The 23418-nt window shown below is 37.9% G+C and overlaps 1 long non-coding RNA gene across 1 annotated transcript; it reads left to right on the top strand.

Annotated features, from left to right (window-relative positions):
- The first annotated feature begins 1614 nt into the window (after positions 1-1614).
- Positions 1615-22110, top strand: LOC310900781. Its single transcript, XR_014585384.1, has 3 exons — positions 1615-1648; positions 16018-19649; positions 21492-22110. It is a non-coding gene; the product is annotated as an uncharacterized lncRNA (long non-coding RNA).
- Positions 22111-23418: the final 1308 nt, after the last annotated feature.

Below are 23418 nucleotides of genomic sequence, written 5' to 3'. Positions count from 1 at the left end.
AAAACCGATGATCAGTTACCCTGCTTGAAAATGTCCATTGGGGTAAAACAAAGTGTAACAGTCTACGGCTCTGTAGACCAGTTTTCTTTCTCCAAGTTTTGAGTTCAGAAATTTAAGAAATAAAGAAAAAGCTATCATCCTTTTGATTCTGGAAAACTGGACAGAAATCCTTTTGGACTTGACAGATACCATCTGTCGACCACACATACAAGTGGTTGCCTGTCACTTAGTGAGTAATAAAAGAGTGTTCCAGAAACAGAGCCACAGCCAGCCCCAGCTTCTAGCAGGTAACAAACAGTTGCAAAGGGAAATTTTGAAACCAAGAACCTAAACAATTGCATGGGCTGGTCTGGCAGTAGGCTGCTGCAGCCCCTGAAAAAACAGCAGACTTTTTGATGTGCCACAGCGCAATCTAAACCTTTTCCCTAGTGATAAGTTGTATGGCAGTCCTTATATCACTGCTGATTTGGAGATCTCGTACACTCTCCCATATTCATATCTGTGTCCTGCAACCATTAATTCTCTTGAGTTAGCCCAAATATATTTGTATTTTCAGTCCTGAGATTTTCCAAGGATTGGTACTTTTAGTTTGCATGCAGTTACTTCTTTTTCATAAGAATCTTGCATCAGAGCAGCTGCACCAGGTGGACATGAAAACACCCACTAATGGATTTTCAGCCCATTACTTATCAAAGGGAAGTTCAAACCTTACATCTAATTATATATGTTCATCTGTCATTCATAGAACATTCCTGGCAGTCTTTGACAGAGCATTTCAATGAGGTTTCTGAAAAGCATTTTAGAAAAATTAAAAATATCTGACCCACAAACTTGGTGATTGTGGTGTCTTTACAAAAGGCATGGCATAACAAATGAAAACCAGGAGCTGTGAGTTAATAATGTAGCTAATGTGAACTCCAGTCTGCTAATTAAAACTCCGTGGGAGCAAATGTTTCCTACCGTATGCTAGTAACAGCAGTGAAGTACTAAAATTAAACTGTGGTGGGCCCAGCATATCACCCCTGAGAACTAATTGTCTCTATTCAACACTGCATTATATAAATAAATAGCTTTCTCCACCCTCTTCACTGATAGTGCCTGATACATAACACACAATCCTGACTTATCATGATGCAGTCAGAGGGAGGCAAATTCTCTTTTGAAGGGACATGGTGGGCTGAGGAGCCCAACATTAGCTTAAGCTGTGAGCTGGTCTTGTAACTTTAGTTTGCAGGGTAGCATTTATTTTTTTGGCATGTCCTGTATTTTTCTTTAGGGGTGTGGGGTAGTGGATAAGGTGACTGTCCTGGTTCCAGTTAGGACAGAGTTAATTTTCCTCATAGTAGCTGGTAGGGTGCTATGTTTGGGATTAGGATGAGAAGAGCGCTGATAACATGCTTATGTTTTAATTGTTGCAGAGCAATGTTTACACCAGGCCAAGGACTTTTCAGCTTCTCGCTCTGTCCTGCCAGCGAGCAGGCTGGGGGTGCAGCAGGAGCTGGGAGGGGACAGACCCAGGACAGCTGACCCAAACTGGCCAAAGGGGTATTCCATACCATCTGACGTCATGCTAAACAATATATAGGGGTGGCTGGCCGGGGTGGGGCACCGGCTGCTCGGGGATAGGCTGGGCATCGGTCAGCGGGTGGTGAGCAATTGCATTGTGCATCACTTGTTTCTTACACATTATTATTATTAATACTATTATCATTATCACTATTATTATTATTGTTATTATTATATTCCTGTCTTAATAAACTGTCTTTATCTCAACTCACAGGCTTCACTTTCCCGTTTCTCTCCCCCATCCCAGAGGGGGAGGGGGGAGGGTGAGCGAACGGCTGTGTGGTGTTTAGCTGCCAGCCGGGTTAAACCACAACAGTCCTTTTGGCGCCCAACGTGGGGCTCGAAGGGTTGAGATATCGACAGATTTGACCAGAGTGTGTTAAACTAAAATTGGTATAAGTATTGGACCTGCTTAATAGTTGCTAGTCACGATGTTGATTGCCTTAATCTCCAGTCTGCTGTGCCTGTTTTCCAAATTGAGTTTTATAGCGCGTTACTTTCTGTATGTGCTCCCTGTTGCACTGTTTATCCTTTCCGGGCCCTGGTTTAAGATTGTTATGGTACTGTGCAGTGTAACAATGGCTTATGAAATGATGAAATATCTGGTCATGACTCTAACCTGGTATTTGTACTCAGCACTGACGTCGACTCTATACTTTGGAAACCATATCTCGGAAACTATTAGCAATTACACCTATTGCCTTTTTTCGTTAGGGAGCCAATCTGTGAAGGGGACAGGGGAAGACATGTTTCCCTACCTGTTCACTCTCCCTTTCTCCTTCACCACCCTCTTATCCCCCGAGCTAGTTACGGTGGTTCTCCACCGCTCTGCAACAATTAAAACATCAGCATGTTATCAGCACTCTTCTCATCCTAATCCCAAACATAGCACCCTACCAGCTACTATGAGGAAAATTAACTCTGTCCTAACTGGAACCAGGACAGTGACACACATTCTCCAAATATAGAGTTTCCTTCCTTCTGTCCTCCCTTCCCTGCTCTGTGATGGAATATTCTTCAGGCTCTTTTTTTAATCTACTGTGAACCGCAGAAACAGTTCAAAGGGTTTGGTTATGCTTAGTTTTGGAAAACAAACATATATATATATAAGAACTGGGGTTTTTTTCATGTGTTATCATGGTTTTAATTTTACATAAAACTTGACTTTGTCAAGCAAAAATATATGTTTCTATTTTTTGAAAAAAAGGAAGCGGAACTTTGAATGTTCCTTACTAAAACCTCTGAAATGGTCTCTTGCACCACTAACAGCAATGTACAAGGCACCTCTGCATATTTCAGGACTCCCTGTTATTGGGAAGTGAGCAGTGGAATCTTGTTGAGTTGTTGGAGTTTCAGGCAAGCAGTAGTCAGGAGGAGGAGATGTTTCAAAAAGAAATGGTGCATCCCTTCTGCTCATGTTTTCTCTTCAGCCATATGGTTATTAATTAATGATTTGGGAGGAAACCACAGGGAAGCCAGGAAAAGGGTAACTACATTGTAACAGGACTATAATGGGTGTCAGAAGAGACACCAAGCATTTTCAGATTCCCTAGTTTTGCTGTCTGGTTGTATTTGTGTTGACTTGTGCTTGTCTTTCAAAGAAATTAACTTTGCCACCTCTTTGAAGTCATTCTTCAGGAAAATGATCCATACTGGGGTTATCAGAATCAACAAGCAATATTAAAGTACATTAAAAAAAATACGGTATTCTTCAGTTGGTCAACATTCATTTGATAAACTTATTGATATACTGTAGGACTAATTCCAAGAGCTTAGCAGGACCCCCGAAGGGGATGAATAAGTCTATGTAGCTGAGAAGAGTATCCAGAATTACCATAATAGATCTCTAAAAGCTCGGTGTTTTTAGAGAGAGGTAAAACATCAAGCTTCTGGGTGTAAATTATCTGCTTGGGATTGGAAGTTGAGAAAATACCAAGGGGATAATATGTTTTATTGTCCCTTTTCCTGTGGCAATTGAAGCATGGAGGCACTGAAACATGGAGACTCCATGGACTTGGGGAGGCAGCATGAAAGTTTAAACTGACAACTGACCAGTTTGTAAGTGTTATCTCTAAAATGAACTATATTCTGGCCTCTGGGATTTCATCGTTTCCATCACGGCTGCCCAACCTGAAGGAAATCAGAGAAAAAAATAATAAATGACTTTTAGAAACATTTATTCAATAAGACATTTTATATTACAACAATGTTGTTTTCACGCCTTCTCTTTTGTATTATTTAGCCATTTAGCAACTGGAATGAGGTCCTTTTCATAGGATTATAATTTAAATAAAGGATCTGAGACCAAGTAACTAACAAAAATGGCTGTAGTTCATAACACTATGCCATCACTGTGCTATTAACTATACAATGGACTGATGCAGCAACAGATAATTGCAGAAGTGTTTCCTTCCTACATTTTTAACTATAAGAAATTGATAATAGAGCACAAGATAAACTCATATAAAAGTTCAGTATGGCAGTGGGATATAAATATCTCCAAATGTATATTGAATCAATTCATTAACTAAATGCCCAATATATGTTATGGCTTTAAATTAATTATTTCTCTTTCCATGGTTTTGTTTACCCGGTTGTAAATTCATTGAGTATAAGTTGATAAAGCATGTGTGATAATATCATTATGCTTTCTGCACTTTTTTTTGTTCTGTGTCTTTTTTTAAAAGAAATATCAAAGAGCATTTAAAGAAAAGGAGCAGTTACAAATGAACAATTTGATGCTACCTCAAGGATCAAGATTCTGAGAAAAAGCAAATGTTAGGGACTAGACATGCATAAAGTCATAGTAGGATATGTTTCTTGCCCTCCCCTTCCAAGATTACCAGTTTACAGGCAAGACAGAGCCCCCATTTTCAGATGAAGAACAGCAGCACAGATTGTAATCCATCCATTTATTTGCAGAATTTATTATATATTCTTCTGGGAAAAAGTAAACAAAGTAAACTCACTCCTGTGGGCATCAAATATTTTGAAATATAGAGTAACATTTTCTAAATTCCTGTGATTTACATTTTGACCAATATACTTACTCTGAGAAATATACACCATCATCATGCAAATAAACCTGTGCAAGGAATTCATAAACAAGGACAAATAAAATAAATAGCAGATCTACAGCATCTTTGCATTAGAAGTCACGGAGATGTTTTTTTATTGCAGCAGAACTAGCAACAACATAAGTGATAAAAATGGCCATGAGGAGTGACAACTTTTGGAATTGCATAGGAGCCAAAAAGAAAGCAAAAACATTGTTCTTATCTGCATATAAGACCTAGAAGGATCCCAGATATTCTGAATATGTTATAATATGTAGAATGTTATTACTTCAGTTTCAGGTCAGAGTTGAAAGACAGGAAAGGTTATTTTTGTTCTTTGTTCTGAAGCAAATTTTCTCTGTTTTAAAATGGTCACCTGAATATCCATGCCTACTTTCAGTCTTACTTTAGGAGTTGGAAGTAGTTCAGAATACTTTGTATCCTCTGATCCAGGCTCTTGCACCAATAAAGTAATATTATTTTTGGCTTAGCTTAACATTTTAGGTTAATGTTTTAGTTTGATTTGGGACAGGTTTTAACTGGAAGAAAAGAAAAAAAATCAGGGAGGAAATAGAGAAAAAAACGGGTAAGCTTGGATAAGTATGGTGTTACTCAGTAAAAGATAATGGGGACCATGTTAAGATTTATTTTTTGTATAGATATGAAAGGCAATGGATTACAAAAAGTATGGAGGTAACATAGATAAGTATGCAGTTTAAGTTCTGATAAATTCACTCTATGACAAAAACAAATAATTTCAAGTTCGTGGTAACTCAGTCTTCAGTTAATAGAGGCTAGCTACTGTACCATCCTTGCTGAGAAATCGTAGCCCTGGTGAAATGGTTTCCATGGCTGCATGAAAACGTGTGTATGAGTGCCTCTGTCAGGTAAGATACCAGTGAATGGACCTAATGATTATGTATGTGAAAGAGTCAGTTGATTAAATGTGCATATCTAAAAATATATTTTTTATGACCATGCACACCTTTTCACTTTGTCTTCATTTGATCTGAGGAAAACCATTTATTGATTGATACAAGACCATCATGCTGCCAGTTGAAAGACCCAGTTGCAAGGCTAGATAGCAAATTCTGGAGAGAGAAACCAACCATAGATAAAATACCTGCACATTTCTCTGTTATCAGAAAACTATAGAATGCATACATGATGAATGTGAAATCTGTTGACAATTTCCATATTTGAATTTACATCTATTAGGACAGTCAAGAAGGACATCGCCAGGTTGGATGGGGCTTTGAGCAACCTGATTTACTGGGAGGTGTCCCTGCCCATGTCAGGGGGGTTGGAACTAGATGATCTTTAACACACCCAAACCATTCTATGATTCTATGATTCAATGACTTTAGAAGATGGGATGAAACACTTAACAAGGTGGGTCCTAACAGATCATGAGCTGCCTACTAGCTGTCCCCAGAGTATTTGGGAAAGCTCTCAAGAGGGATGCTGGTTTGGCAGCAAAAGGAAACAAATCAAGCTGCTGCTCTTAGACTGATCGAACAGCAGGGGTCTTGTTTTGGCTGGAATGGCTTTAAAAAAATATTGTCTCTTCTAGACACACATTTAAATGCCTGTGTTTTTATTTATGCTGCTTGATTAATGGGGAAAAGAAACCACAAAGCAAACAAACAAAAAAGTAAACCACAACATACTTTAATATTAGAGATCTACCTTTTCTTCTTGAAAGGAGAACAACCTTTTTTTCTGTGATAATATTGCAAGTTTCCAGTAGAAAAGGGTGTTTTCTTGAGTGGTATAAAGTAATAACTGTATTCTAAGAATGTGTTTGAAAAATGTTTTTAAAATCCGAATTCTGAGAAGTTTACCACTATCTGCCTTCAGTAGTCTTTCCTTTGCACAGATTCCTGTCATCTACAGGTGTCAAGGAAGAGAATACAACAGAATAAAATTGAGATTCAGATAATCATATTGAGTTTCAGATAAATGAAATGATTTGTCTAAGGATCTACACTTAGGCCAATGATGCAGGTGTGAAACAGAATCTTTGCAGGTATCTGCTATCCAAAAATAATGCTTTGATTGCCTGATATTTCTCTTTGTGTCGTCCTCTTGTCTGGATTCAAGAGGAGAGAACAATCCCCTACTGTATCATCATCAAAATTTCCCTGAAACATTCTCTGGGAATCTAATTGAAATTCTGACTTTTCATTTATTTATTTATTTATTTTCCCCAACTGTGTGGAAAGTGTTTCAGAAAAATAGGATCTGTTTGCATGTCGATCTTCAAAAACTACTAATTGCATTGGATAAGTAAATAGAAACAACATGTCAAATGATTACATAAATATTACACACACAACCCAATGTTTAGGGCATATTTATGCAGCATAACCTAATTAAAGAATATATCCTAAAGTTTTCCTGGGAGACCAATAAAATTTCTGTGGATCCTGGACTGCCTGGCAGGTTGACATTAGTTAACAAGAGCACTGTGTGAGAGATTGGACACTCCATCAATCATACCTGCTTTGGTTAAACAAGGCCTTGAGACAGAAGTTATGGTGTCTGTCCTGATGGCAGACCCTTTCAATCACATATTTAAGAGCAAACTGCAAAATGTTGTCCGTTCAAGTTGCAACTTCAAAATGAAACTGTCCCTAGATGTCACAAATATTTTGAAGACTGTGACAAAACACCTTTTGCTGGATTGACTTTCTTCGTACTCTGGAAAGGTAAACAACTAGTTTGTAAGCCTGTCATCTTTTTGTCACCATTCTCTATCAGGAGACCTTACTGGTAAGAGAAAGCAGATCTTTTGCTGAAGACCCCTTGCACCCTTCTGCGATGTTACTCTGAAGACTTTTGGTTTGGAGAAGTGGGAGGCAAAGGGGTGCAATAATTAAATATGTTTGTCCACATGTTTTAAAAAGTGTTCATACAAGATTTTGTTTTCAGAGCGAATTCTCATACTAAAGTCCTGCTGACAGTTTTTCTCATGATTAGAAATTGTTCTGTCCTCTAGAGATGCATATGTGTCCCCATATAAAAAAAGCTATAGAAGCTCTGTCATCAGAAGGGGTTCCTCAAGCAAAGATTTACCAACTCTGTCCTGAGCCACATAATACAGTGGTCAGCCAGTTGTTTGTAAATACTTTTTTGTTTGTTTGTTTGTTTGTTTGCTTTCTCCTTGTTGCCTATTTCTTCACAGAAAACAGCGGCCTGCAATTCTAAGGCCCCTTTTGTGGGAACCAGGTTTGTCATGTCTTTTGGGAACACAATTCTTCAACCAGGAAAACAAACAAACAAACAAATAAACAAATATTTATATTGTGATCAAGGACCTTTAATTTCTATTTAGCAAAACACTCTCTTTAGTAATAGAAATGCATACAGTGCAGATCCTACTGCATTTAATCCTCTAGTTCAACAAACATTCCCCAGTATACTCTCTAAAAGAGAAAAATAAAGCAAAATCATACCCCTAACTAGATCCCTAATGAGGGATCAGTGCTCTATAAAGACATAATTTTAAAGTGAGTTCCTTTTAGAATTCCTGCTGCTTTTTGCCTGCTTCCACTCAGTGACTCAAGTTAGCAGTTGAATAGCAGGGATTTCTGTGAAAATAGGGAGCAAATGTTTTGTATTTCTTTGGGGAGAGAATGAAATATGACACAAACATTTATTTGTGCTGCACTCCTCAGATTTGTCTCTCTAATAAGGTAGTTCTGAGTGATTTCAGCCACTGATGATTTGTTCAACCAACTGTATCAAAACAAAATCCTGTTCCACAAATACACAACCTGAATAGAAAGTACTACATTTATTTACTTTCAGGCCATTTTGCTTTCAATTTAGTCCCAAGATCTTGAGGGTTGTGGGGCAGACAAGAAAGTGTTTCCAAACATTGGTTTCATAAATACCAGAATACATTATTATTCCCCTAAAATATACTGCTTAGAGGTGTTTATTTGTTATTTTCTATTTATCATTAACATTCTCCTTTAAAAAGAATCAGTTGTGTCAGGATCACAAATGTCAGGAGGAAACAGAACTGACAGAACTTTTAACATAGATGCAGAAAAAAATAAAAATAAACAGTGAATATCTCACAGACCACTGACTCTGAATGTCTGTTCTTCTGTGCTAAAATAGTATGTTAAAAATAAACTGAGAAGGGAAATCAAGATGAAAACCTTGCAAACTAATATTGCACTAACTCCAGAAAGAATATTATTCATAAAAATTTCTGAATAGGTTTGCTTGATGATCCAGTGTACCCATTAGCATGGATAGGGCACTTTTAATTGATTCATGATAATTAATTTGTTCTTAAAGCGTGAATAGCACTCTGGGTGCTTAACAAACAATCCAGGTGGCTATAAAGCCAAAGTACCTGCTGTGGGGAGGCTTATGGTCTAATTATCTAACAGTAATCTGTTCTAGGACCATGGTGCCAAAAAAGTGCAATCTTTATCATACTTGATTTTCATCTTTCTGTTTAGTGGCTCAGAAACAGTGAAGTATTACTGGCTCTTTGACAGACAAGTATTGAAAAGATTAGTAAATTCTTTCCGTTTTCTTCATGTCACCAATTTAGGAGTGACTGGGACCCTCACTAGTAATCTGATCTGTAGTAATATTCCGTATATTAGAATGGAGAAGGAACAGCAAATTTCACTACTATTAGTGGAACATGGCTATCTTGATGGTGTATGCATGAGACATGAGAAACAGATGCATAAATCCAGGATCTTAGCTGAGTATGCTGATGTAAGTGCGCTGAAAATGGTCTCCTGTCATCTTTTCATATGAGGCTGAGGAACTGGAGAATTTTCTGTGAACTAAACATCTATGAAGCCTGGATTTGAAAGGAAAAAAAAAAAAAATGGAAAAACAAACCATGTGGTGGTGTGGACCACTGCTATTTTAAATCCTATCTGAATGTTTTTGCACTGCCATTGATTTCATAGCATATGTCTATCAGTGGCTTAAATGCAAATTCTGCCTTGGTTGTCTAATTTAAGCAAAAGTAGCATGTAGGATCATTTAATTTGTCCACTAAGGCCCATGTGTCTAGAGAGTAACTTGGTCTGATCAGCTACCCACACACCTCTGCATCTCCCTCCCTGGCATGTGCCACTCTGGTCTTTCTCAGGTCATATAGCTACAGGCCATTATCATGAGCAGAGGCCAGGTTTGGAGCTGTGTGGAGCCTTTTGTACCCTATATGTTTCTGATCTGTTGAGACAGCAGGTCTTCAACCCATGAATGGCTCCACTGTGGTATCCTGGCTGCCGTGTTCCCCAAGTTAATGGTGACTGGATTTGTACTGTGACTCTTTTCCTTCCACTGTCTACTGAGCTACAGTGGAGAAAAAACAACACTAGTGTGATTGCACTGCCCTCAAAACTTTTAGTGACTGAGAGCAGCTGCAGAGTATGAAGATGAGACAGGCCACCCTCTACAAGTAAGCTTGTGTTTGCCATGCAACAACAACACACCTTCTTCAGGATTCCTGTCCTTCTGTCTGTCACCTTCCAGTCAACACAGATTTACCAACCATGTAACCCATATATGGCCATATATTAAAAATGCTAAGGGACAAATGTGCTCTCTGGGTAAGTTAATCAAGAACAATACTGCTTATTCATTTGGAAAGGACTAGTGAAGCCCAGGGAAAGTTTTATCTCTGCCATTCTGAGTTACAACAGGTATGTATATTTAGACATTCATCACTACCTTTCAAGTCAAGTCAAAAGAACAACCCTTTAGAAACAATATCTAGGCCTTGCAGTCCTAGAGGGACATGACCATTTTTTTTTTCTCAGGTTCTGAACTATAACCTGGTAGAAAAAGCATGTGTGCTTGGCTACCACATCCAAGATGTGAGGGCCACCACCTTTAGAGTGAGAGACAACCTTAATGCCTGTTGGTATTATAGCACCCTGCTTTGCCACTCTGAGTGTCTATGGAGCAAGACAGGGGCCTCGAGATTATCTTCATGGATCTCAGTGGAATAGTCTAGCCCTCCTAAAGGGAAAATAAGTCTGTGAGACAGCATGTTTATGCATCTCCCAGAAGTAAGATGCTTTTCAACACCTAGATTTATATATATGTACGTTTGTTTTTTATATAGCCTCCCTTGAATCTGTCACTTTCTTCTCTTTATAACTAAAAATTATCTTCCCTGTATCCTAGTCTCCTTGGCATATTTAATCTCTAAACAGATGAAAGTCCCCAGATGTCTTACTTTGTATTAAAATCTTAAACTTGAGCATGAAAAATCCAGCTAATATGAAACCTGAACTCTGTTTCTTGAGTCAACACAGTAAAATTGTTCCATGCTGGCTCTATATGCAGTGTAAATGTACTTCAGTTGGCTGGCCTAAAGATGGCTTGTTTTCAGGTATTCTCATTTTTGGGTCATTAACTCAGCTTCCACTTCAGAAGTTGTCAAACTGCTGAAGCAAAAAAAGATCTACAATATGTCTCTAGAGTTGGACATTATTTATTGTTAGTGGGAAGCTGCAAATCAATTCACTTCATTCTCAGGAAAAAAAAAAAAAAAAAAAAAGCAGTGTGTATGTTCTCATTTCAAAGAGTTCACAGTTTTGCACAGGGATCTTACTCCTCTGATTGTCCAGACTGCTTATATACTGGTGCATATATAAGAACTTTCTACTGCTTTTCTGTTGTGTCACTTTGGTGAAGAAGCTCAGCTACATGAGAAAGGCTGGAAAACTCTTGACCCCTGTTCTTACAGACTGCAGGGGTGCAATCTCTGGTTTTGTCACAGCCCTCTGAAGTACCATACTTGGCCTTGCATGGTCATCAATATTTTCCAAAATGACACAGTTCAGATATATGCAAAACCCAGATACTGGACATCACATTAAAAAATATCCTTTCTCGCTTGTGACCATTCAGACACAACAAATATTCATCCACTATTCTGACCACTTATTGATAAGTAGTCACAGCACAGTCTATTTACAAGGGTTGCTAAGGAATAGCATTTAGCAGGGTCAGGAAATAGCCATCTGCCTATCAAGAGAGGAGAGTAACTTCACTGTCTTCCAGGAGAGGGCACAAGTTAAAGGATATTTGTTTTCTCCTGTAGGATACAGTGGCAAGGCAGAAATGGAACAGTTTGTTATGATTAGGCAGGGATTCCTCTTGCAACAATCTCTGTTATGGTTTGCCAAGGATTTGGTGTCATGAGTCTCTTTACCTTTTTCCAGCTGAGAGGATCTCAGAAGATACTCTATGGTTTTAGATGGAGTGCATGAAATCCATGGTACTTATCATATCAGAGGATATTGGCCCTCTCCCAACCCTAACTGGGGAGAAGCAGCGTTTAAAGTAGATGTATATCACATGAGAAATGCAACTGCCAGACTTTTCCACCAGCCAGGGATCCATCTGAAGCAGGTGGAGATTCTTTATCGGCTTGCTCCTCAGCATACGCTACTAGCAGGAAATGGTATTAATGAGTTTCCTTTCAGAAACACAGACTTCTTTCTCTTCCCTTCCCAATTTTTTTTTATAGTTCTGCACTCCATTTTCATTAACAACAACCTGCAGGTCCCCATATTTCAGACATCCTCAGAGGAGATAGTTTGCAAAGAAGTGAGCCTCATATCCAAATAAAAGCTGCAATATTTGACTGTGAAGAGTAGTAGCCCCAGTAAGGCAAGCTATAACCAACAATACATGCATTACCTGTCCCATAATCCAGCAAGGGTTGATACAGTGATCTTCCTGGCCTCTTAAGACACTTCTTACTCAGGCTTCAATACTGATGCAATATTTATCTTCACTAAAAAGAAGATCACGATAGCCCAGGCTTGACTTCAACAAGGAGCTTTATAGAACAGAAGCTTTTGGTTCTGGTCACAATTTATGTCCATGTCCAGATAGATTTGAATGACCAGGTGGACATGATGCAATACTCAATCGATTTAGATAACTTGGGAGTTTCTAGAGCACGAGAACCAAGAGAAAACATATGTACAGCTCCCTGGAAATGGGTTTTAACCTTTGTTCAAGTACTTCTGTTTCTCATGGAACCGGTAGCCACGTGAGACTTCAGACCTTCTTTCCTACCTCTGCCATCAAGATACGTCTCCAACAAGATTTTTATTTATTTATCTTTTTATTTGCAATCAGCTCACAAATCCAATGTGCATAACAGATCCACAGAAAGCATGCAGATCCACAGGAAGACATGGAGAAGATGGGGAAACAGAAGATGGAACTTCACTTTTGTTGCTTTAAACTAAGAACACATGAAATTACTGCCTCAAGTGCTTAGAGCTGTGGGAGTGAAGATCACAAACAGAGTTTACCACTTACCTGTAAATCATGTTTGTAAATACCTGTGGTGGGTTTGCTGTGTGCTTTCTCTCTTTTGGCTGAAGACCTCTTAATGATATACTGAACAAAAGAGGCTTGTTGCTACCAAAAAGCTGGTCTAGCCTTTGGGTTTCATAAGCAACTTGAGCTTCTTGTAACAGTAGACAGAGCATGTCACAGAGCTTCAAGGTTTGTAAACTAAATTATTCCATGGTAATCCACAGTGACCATCATTCTGTGTAATATCCCCACAGGAAATTATGAGCACCTCAAAATACACCCTGTTCCCCTTACTGTTTGTTCTGCAGTCGAAGAAGCAGAGTGAGAGAGAGAGCATGTGAGGCTTTTTCTGGATCTTAATAAGAGAATCCCAACAGCAAATGGCTTAATAAAATAGCTGTTTTATAAGATTAAACAAAAACAGGAATACAGATAGTGAGTAAATTTAAAGTTCTTAAGAGTCTGGGAACCGCTCGTTCATGCAGTATTGGACAAACCCCAGAAGGACTTTCGCGTTGCACCTGTCTGTGGAGAGGTTCTTCCTCCCTCCCATGCTGTGATGCCTTTTATTTTATGAAACAAACAGAATCATATATCTTCTCCTGCCAAGTTATCTGTCATAACATCCACCAGTGTACAGCACAGGCCAGCATGGGGCACACTAGCAGATTTCCTTACAGCAAGCACTCCTACTAACAGATGGACTGCTCAGGCCCATAGTACAAGACCCAGTACATGGCTTGCTTGAGATCACTAACTCCTCAAACACAATGTCTTCTGCAAGTTCCCAACAGGCCATTGCAATGACATGGAAGTTGCTGCACCAGATCAAAGTAGCACTACCTGCTCTGTTCTCTTCTTCAAGAAAGACCAATAGTGTATTTTCAGAGAGTGATAGAAAATAAAAATAAAATAAAATAAAAAAACTTTCCTTGTTGTATTCTGGGAAATCAAAGTACATTGTCCTGAGGCTGTGACCCAGGAGCCTAGAGCACACAGGGAAAAGAAACTGGTTTATTCTTTTTTTGCATTGTGGATCCTGTGTTGGTCTGTAGTTGTTTGTCTAGCTGTAATGTCTTGCCTAATGGCTGTTCTTGAGGAAGAATGTGTTAAAACACTCAAGTACTGAAATGTGTATGACTTTGATCAGATTCATAAGGAATCCACTTGTATTTTCTTTTTATTTCCACTTGTATTTTCTTTTTATTTTAACTACAGATGTAGTGGAGAATATATTTGTATGCTTTCTCTTCTCTTCCTTTTTGAAAAAAAAAAACTTCAAAACCTTTCGACTGCAAAAAAAACTGTCTGTAACTTAACATCTGCTAAATTACCTATACGCACATTTCATAACAAGATTTACAAAGTCAACACAGGTCAGATAAGTTATGCTGTTACTGCTATTTTTATATAGCATTCAGTCTTAATATCTGCCAGGAGAATGAAGCAGTCTAGCCTTCAATGAGAATAGTGTGCAGTCGCAGAACGGCTGCAACCATTCACATGCAGTTCTTGGACAGAAGATTGCTAGACTTAAGTCAGCCCTCATCAAGCAAGAATTTGTTTAAATGTACTTTTTAATTCACATTGTTTTTTCTCAATATCAGGAAACTTCAACCACCAGAAAAAAAAAAAGAGAAAAAAAGAAAAAAGTCAATAATTTTCTAATGGGAGAGTATCAGACAATTATTGGATGTTGCCCAGATACAGAAGAAGATAGCCTGTGCATTGAGTACATTGTAAATTTACAAATGCACTATTGATTACAATTTTAATAATTCATTATAGTACTTGCCATTCCTTTGGGATGCAGAAATTGTAAAAGAAAACAAACAAACAAACAAACAAAAAAAACACCACCACCACCAAAAACACTAAAGCTACTAGACACTTCATCTTTACATTCCCTACAAAGAGAGCATGGACATGAAATTATTCTTTGTTTGTTTATATATTTGCATAAGTACATCTAAAGAACTTCTACCATCACCTGAACTTTAATGAAATCCCATTTTGATTAGGAACATTGCTGGAATTATAGTCAGGTATGACAGACACGTTGTTTCTTTAGTTCTCAAACACTTTTACCTTGATAACGATTTTCCAATCAATGCCTTCCATTATCTGCCAGCAATGTTAATTGAAGATGTATTCACATTAAACACTTCTATCTTATCTTAAGAAGGTGTGTGGAGCAGAGTTCTAGTACAATAGAAATAGCAATATTCTGATATTGTAATTGTATTCATACTTTATGCACAGCTAAAATTACTTGCAAGTTAAAACTATCAAATGCTGCAGTTGTTGTGTCTCTGGATTAATGATGAAGAAGCATTTAATATCAGCTAGTAGAAGGGAATTTCCCAAACTCTCTGATATGCTTTTTATATTGTTTATCACTCTTTAAGAAACAGCAGTCTGAAGTCTGAAACTTTCTTAGAAAATGAATATTCATCTGATATGGAAAAAAAAAAAGTTCTTGTAGGAGTAAGATTGATTTTCTTAAAGATCAAATCAAAACCACTTTTCAGTCCCTGCTTCTTCTTCAGAAGGACAAGAAAGGCCATGATGAATTTTTCCTCTATTGTTGTAAGCTATTTTATTAAAGTTGTTTAGAGAATCTTCTTGTTGGTGCTTCAGGGTTCTTGCTTTGATGGCCACATTTCCTGAGCCTCTGAAGTCTCCTCACAGCCTTGCTCACTGTTCCAACCCTCTAGCAGGGCCAAAGGGATATAACACAACCCAACCATCAGTGGCCCACTGCTGAGAAATCTTCTGAAATCTCATGTGTGGGGTTTTAGCCAGCATGCAGCAGGGCTGTAAAGCACTTAAGCAACAGCTTGAGTGACACCATCTTCTGCAACAGTAAGTGGTGCCATGAGTTTCTTTCTTTTTTGTTGGGATCAGACTACCTTGAAAGTAGGACATTTCCTCTACAGTGATTTATGTTTGCTGTCTTACTAAGACAATCACAATGACCTGAGTTCTCCTGGTTAGAAAGAGAGGCAGAAGATATATAAAGGATGCTAACCTCCATTCTGTTGCATTCTTTTTTTTTCAGATATAGTCTAGGTCTGGCCATGTCTGGAAGCCAACACTGCAAAATTATTTGGAAACAAGGACTGAAAATGTTGCTGCTACTGCAACTATGTTGAACTTAGAAACTCTCATTCCAGTTTCTCCTCTCCACAACAGTCTGAGATGCTTCCAGGGTTAATTTTTGGGCAGTGGGACAATGGGGGAGGGAATACAGGAGACTCCATCTGAGACAGAGCATCTACTTTCAAGACAAGAAATGGAGCAAACCTGAAATCTGAAAGATAAACCATCACTGGACCTTTTTAAGAATGTCTGTAACAAGAGCCATGAAGCAAGTGTGAGCAGTACACGGCTGGGAGATGACCAGAACACACGGTGAAACACAACATCATTTCCACATTTCCTTCCCTCAACAGCCTATGTACTAATGGCTTTTTGCCTTTGCAGTCTGTTTGTTATAGATTGGAGTCCTGCACTTCATGCATTTTCCATGAAACATGAGCTGTCATCCCGCCTGGGAGTGTAGGAATTCCTCTGCAATTTTAACTTTATGAGTGTGACTGTGATGTTTTGGAAAGAGGAAAAGTAAAGTAGATATAGAGCTCTTTTTTTTTTTTTTTTTTAACCAAACGACTAAATGGGTAGGAGTGGAAGGAAAGTCAGAGCTTTCATTGTCAGAGCTCACTTTGGGTAATATATTGTTTTGGGTGCCAGATAGGAAAAGTTAGGTTGACAGAACCTGCTGAAATTAGGCAAATGAGAGAGTTGTAGTTATTAGCACTAATGCTGAGTAGTATTATACTCACAGGTAGTACTGAACTCACTGAGGTCAAAAATAGATCTCAAATTAACCTAAATGGAACAGAATCAAACACATTAAAGATTCCTGCAGTTCTATGTGATATTTCAAGTGGTAGAATCATCTCTTGATTACTAATTACAAATTGTGGTCATACAAAATTGTAATTTAAATTGAAGTTGCTGATAGTGAAGTAGGTCTGGACTGGTTAGTTGGGAACAGATGGCCTCTTCCTGCTGGGCAGGTACAATGCAACTAGGAGCAATGAAGACTCCAAAGAAATAAGGCATAAATTAAGAGTTTAAATCTTTACTTGCCTTACTGCAAGAAGTCACTTCTGCAGCTTAAAGATTTTTTTATTTTTTTTAGGGTAATAATCTTATACTTGTGGAGGAGGATATCCTTCTATTGAAGCAGTCAATACTTACCAAAACAATTATGATATTTCACAGGCTGTTCATTTTGTCTAAACAAACAATATCATAGTAATGTGAAGGTAACTGCCTCCAGACTATTCAGTTCCAATCCTCTTTCCTAAGGATGCCAAAAAGGTGAAAGAATGTGTGATGTGTCCATATTTTTGTTGAGGATAAAGGTAAACTTGTCCTAACCAACTTGTCCTAACAGCCAAAGGGAATTAAGACACTTCTTACTTCTGGCAATAATTGACTTGAATTAGATTTAAATCTATAACTTATATAGTGAAATGTCCTAAACACTCCTCTGGGTTTCTTGAACAGTCTCAGATTTATTGCTAATCTCTTCAAAACAAATTTTATCAGACAGGAAAATAATAGGCTGTATAACTCTTTTGAAATTCTTTAGGGTTTTGAATTCAAAGAATCACAGATGCAGAGTTTTGATGGGTGGATAAATACTTACGGCAGAGAGAGCCTTTTTTTATTTAGAAATCAGCTCCCCAGTCTATACTATAAAGCTGAGACTATGTCTGACTTAATTGCTAAGGTTTAAGAACCAACATGGGAAATATAATTCTGCTGCTTTGATAACCAGGATTGCTTTCAAACCTATACTCCCTTGTACAAGAGTAGCAAGAGTATGTCACAGAGAGCCAGGAGTTTATTCCTTGGAGAACTTGCCGTAAAGCAGCTGAGTAACAGAGAAAAGGATAAGGGAGTAACTTTGCACAGCTGATTTGTAGCTCTTTTTGACATGGCTTTGCTTTAAGGGTGCTTATGGCAATGTCACACAGTTACCTGAAAAGATATTGAAGAAATTAAACACACATTTAACTTGTTTAACAGAAGTTTCTATTGAACATAGAGTAACTGTAGGGAAAAAAAATAATAAATAAATATTTAAATCTTCATTTCCTAAAAATACAATATGAAATAAAAGACGGCTCTCCAAGATGATGTCTAAGTTCTAAAGAACAATACCTGTATGTTTTAAAGTATTTTACATATATAAATAAAATATACAAGTTAATTTAATTTTTGTAATATTCCTATGAGGAAAATGAGTATCACTGCTATTTTACAAGTTTCATAATTTGTTCCTAACTTATTTATGAACTTCTTCCCATTTTGTTCTGAAGAAGGAACTAGGAAGCTGCAGACTGGTCAGTCTTCTTTGATCCATGGGAAGGTGATGGACTAACTAACCTTGGAAACCATTTTGAGGCACATGAAGGACAAGTAAATCATCAGGAGTAGTCATTATCGATTCACAGAGGGGAAGACATGTTTGACTATCATGATAAGCTTCTTATAATGGAAGGCTTGCCTTGGTAGAGAGCAGTGGATATTGTCTATCTTGACTTCAGTAAGACTTTTGACATTGTTTCCCATCAGATAATCATAGAGAAGCTGGATTAACAGACATTGAGGCCATTTGAAAACTGGCTGAGTGGCTGGGCCCAGAGGGTGGTGACCAACATTATAAGTCCAACTGGAGACCAGTAACTAGTGGTGTACCCCAGTGGTCAGTACCAAATCTAACACTGTTAAATTTCTTTATTAATGACCTGGACAACAGGGCAGAGTGTAACCTCAGAAATTTTACTGCTGATCCAAAACTAGGGGGAGTGACTGATACATCAGGTGGTTGTGTTACCCTCCAGAGGGACCTTGACAGGCTTGAGAAATGGGCTTACAAGAACATCATGCAGTTTGACAGAGAGAAATGCAAAGTCCTAGACATGGGAAATGCGGGGGGCTGACTGACTGGAAAGCCGCTTGCCAAAAAAGGCCCCAGGGGTGTTCATGGACACTAAGTTGAACATGAACTGACAATGTGCCTTGTCTCAAATGTTAATTGTATTCTGGGTTGGATTAGGAAAAGTATTACAAGCAGGTTGAGGGAGGTGATTCTTCCTCTCTACTCAGCATTTGTGAGGCCACATCTGGAGCACAGTGTCCAGTTTGGGACCTCCCAGCACAAGAGAAACATCTGCATACTGGAGAGAATCCAGTGAAGGGCCATGAAGATGATAAAGGGATTGGAACATCTCTCCCTGTGAGATATAAATATATAGAGAGAGAGTTCAACCAAAACAGAGACAGGCCCTTTTCAAATGTTCACAGTGACAGGACAAGAGGCAGTGGGCACAAACTGAAACATAGAAACTTCTTTCCAAACATTAAGAAGCACTTCTTTACTGTTCAAGTGATGGAGCGCTGGCACAGATTGCCCAGAGTGGTTGTGGAGTTTCCCTCCTTGGAGATATTCAGAAGCAACCTGTACGTGATCTTGGGCAAGCTTCTCTGGGTGCCCCTGCTGGAGCAGAGGATTGGACCAGATGACCTCCAGAGGCCCCTTACAACTTCAACAATCCCACAATTCTGTGAATTCAAACTCAAAAACAGGAAGATAGAGACATGTCCTAGAGGAAGGTATGAATTATATTCCAGTAACTAATATTCCTGATATTATATTCCAATACCTAAAGGCGTCTATAGGAAAGCTGTGGAGGGACTCTTTGTCAGGGAGTGCAATGATAGAACAAGGAGTAATAATTTTAAACTAAAAAAGATTAGGCACTAGAAAGAAGATCTTTACTCAGAGGGTGGTGAGGCACTGGAACAGGTTGCCCAGAGAAGTTGTGGATGGATGCCTCATACCTGGAAGTGTCTAAGGCCAGGATGGATGGGGCTTTGGGCAACCTGGTCTAGTGGAAGGTGCCCTGCCCATAGCATGGGGGATGGAATTAGATGAACTTTAAGATCCCTTCCAACCCAAAACATTCTGTGATTCTATGATCCTATGATTTAATGCTGTTACTCCATTTGTTTATGGATACAAAGTTTATTTTATATATTACAGAGATAGAATTGTGTTCTTATCCAAATAATAGAAATAAATTGGCACCAAAAAAAATAAAAATTAGATGTGCTAAGCACACTTGTATTGCTTATTAATTGCATGTTTAAAAATAATAATAATAATAACAAAAATCCTGTTGTACTATAAAAAAGCTGCAAGGGAAGAGACAATTCTGGTGCCCAATTTAAGTAAGTGGATGATGTCCCCTTCCACTGAAATTTTCATTGTACCCCAGTACATTCTCCCCACACTCACACTTACTTCAAAGTTTATAGCAGTCTGAAGCACCAATATTTCAACTGCTCACGTCAATGAAACAGTTATTCTTGTCTACCAAAATTATTCAGAAATCCCAGAAACGAGTTCCATTTACATATTCAAGCACAACATTTTTTAGTCTTTTCTACCTGAGAAAGTTCCCAGCAACCATTTGCTCAGCATGTACAATGTAAAATTTTGAAAGCAATATTTCTTCTTCTTATGAAATAGTTTTTTTCTAAAGACTTTTTATTCAAGTGCATAAAGAGAGCAATAAAAGATTTATCGGCAAAGCAAGAATTGGAATAGAGAATAAAATGTAATTTCCAAGTTGTCTTCCATCACCTTATCTTTTAGAACCTGATACATTTTTGAAATCAGTTATAATACTATCAGGATAGGTACAAGGTTTCAAACTCTTTCTCTTCAAAGACCAAAGCAAATCTGAGTAGCTGTGGATATGATGTGCTAGGAAGGGAGACCAGCATCTGCAAAAAGAGGATCCTACTTCAAAAGAGAATACAAAATAATATTCCCTAGGGAATGACCACGTGACATAGGTCTCTACATGTTTTAACAGATCTCCCCTTCCTCCAGGATTTTCTTTTTTGCTCTACTAACAGAAATTGTTTTGTATCATCACTATGTATGTTGCTGCAACAAGGTATATTGAATTACAAGAACAAATTCACACAAAAAAAATGCTTCATGGATGGTCTAAAGCAAGTTGAAGTATATTGTGAAGCTCTTCCACAGCAGTTTTTCTAACCTAATCATTTGAAGAGACAGCAAAAGTATATTCTACCGTATTTGCAGTCAGACAGCTCCAATGTTTCTCTACCTTAACAGTCAGAAAGCCCTTCATAATGATCATTCTATTACGATTGGAAATAAATTCTTCTTCTGAGTTCATGCAGGAGCCATGCTGGCTCCTTTGATCACCATTTATAATAACAACTTATGTAGTTAATTATCATATCGATTCCAGCATACCACCTTCTCTTATCTATATAAACTAATTCCTCTATTTTTTACACTGAAGTGCAACTTTCACTGAAGTGATATTTTAGACTTTTTATTGCTACAATCCTCCAAAATCTTCTTTTTTTTTTTTTCCCAAAATATTGATTTTTTCTTTTTTTTTTTCCTATGAGGTAATATTTTTCAGGTTTTTATTTGAAACCACAGGACCTAAAATTTAGATTTTCTTGAAAAGAAGAAAAGAGAAGAGAAGACAGAAGAGAAGAGAAGAGAAGAGAAGAGAAGAGAAGAGAAGAGAAGAGAAGAGAAGAGAAGAGAAGAGAAGAGAAGAGAAAAGAAAAGAAAAGAAAAGAAAAGAAAAGAAAAGAAAAGAAAAGAAAAGAAAAGAAAAGAAAAGAAAAGAAAAGAAAAGAAAAGAAAAGAAAAGAAAAGAAAAGAAAAGAAAAGAAAAGAAAAGAAAAGAAAAGAAAAGAAAAGAAAAGAAAAGAAAAGAAAAGAAAAGAAAAGAAAAAAAGAACAAGAAAAAGAAAAAAAGAACAAGAAAAAGAAGAAAAGAAAGAAAAGAGAACAAAAGAAAGAACAAAAGAACAAAATGAAAGAACAGAAAGAAAAGAAAGAGAAGGAAGGAAGGAAGGAAGGAAGGAAGGAAGGAAGGAAGGAAGGAAGGAAGGAAGGAAGGAAGGAAGAGAGAGAGAGAAAGAGAGAGAGAGAAACAGAGAGAGAGAAAGAGAGAGAGAGAGAGTAAGAAAGAAAGAAGGAAAGAGAAAAAAGAAAGAAAGAAAGAAGGAAAGAGAAAAAAGAAAGAAAGAAAGAAAGAAAGAAAGAAAGAAAGAAAGAAAGAAAGAAGAAAAGAAAGAAAGAAAGAAAGAGAACCAAGACTCCCAGAAAACCAAACAACTTTGAGAGATTTATCTTTGAGAAAAATGCCAAACATCATGTAGCTGGTGATTGTAATTGCAAAAGCTGGCAACGTGACAATTGCAGGTGATGAATATGTATGCCTAGGCTTTGCAGACGTAATAATTAACAGATTGAGGTGTCTGAATGCTGCATGAAACAAATTTAAAAATTAGGGGAACTCTTCAGCTTTGTGCTTTGTTCTGTACCGAACACCATGCTGTGCCTTAGAAAACATATAGGAGTCCCAGCTGAGAGCCACAGAAGATAAATGATAGAGTGGACTCATATGAGCAGCACACCATTTTCAGCAGATGTGCAGGATACAAGCCTGTGTGTAAAAGATGTGATTTTTCTAACCAAAGGGAAAAAAAAAAAAAAAAAAGGCGGGGGGGGGCATTGTTCATAGATATGGTTCATCACAGCACTCTCTCTACAAACTCACAATGCCCACACGCAGTCAGTGTCTGTGTTTGGGGCTGTGCACCTCAAAACATGTTTGTGTCTCTAGTTATAGTGGGTGGTGAATGACAGGTCTATAGTCACTGCTATTCCTCTGAAGGAACAAAAAATTGGCATGCTGGCATAAAATGCATGTTTAGTCTAACAATGGGTCTGGAAACAAAAGAATTAGAAGAAATAGCAGAAGAGAGATTTGGGGGAAATCCTAATTAGTCTAAAGCAGGCACGGTTTGAGTTCAAGCAGGTGAGGAATTATGAGGGGTGACAGGAAAAACATGAGGAAATACTGAGACTGCACAGGGTAGAGATTGTGCTGGTAGCTGGGCAGGGGACAAGTAGACATCAGTCTTCAGCTAGAGACTATTTTCTATGAATAGCTAAATATCTGCTTTCCACTGACTGCTTTGAGGATCCTGTATCAATGGGTACATCGGAATATACACCAGAGAGAGGTTATGCTGTCTCAAAAACATGCTGCACACTGCAAAACATGGCTCTGGAGCACAAAATGAGAAAGTAACAAAAAAGTTTATGGTTCTTTCTGTTTGGGTTTGCCTTACAGCATTTTAACTGGACCATGTTGTAGGTGACATTGTGTACCCTCAACCATATAAGGACCGTTTTTTTTTGTTTGTTTGTTTTGGTTTGTTTTTTTTTTTGAGAGAGAGGACAGTGTTTTTAAGGTTCAAAATCTGAAAAGTTTAGTGGCCAATTATTTCTGGCAAAAAAAAAAAGTGTAGT

This window comes from Anser anser (assembly GCF_964211835.1).
Source record: "Anser anser genome assembly, chromosome: 1".
NCBI lineage: Eukaryota > Metazoa > Chordata > Aves > Anseriformes > Anatidae > Anser > Anser anser.
Note: the sequence above shows the minus strand (reverse complement) of the source record. Positions and strands in the feature narration are given on the sequence as shown.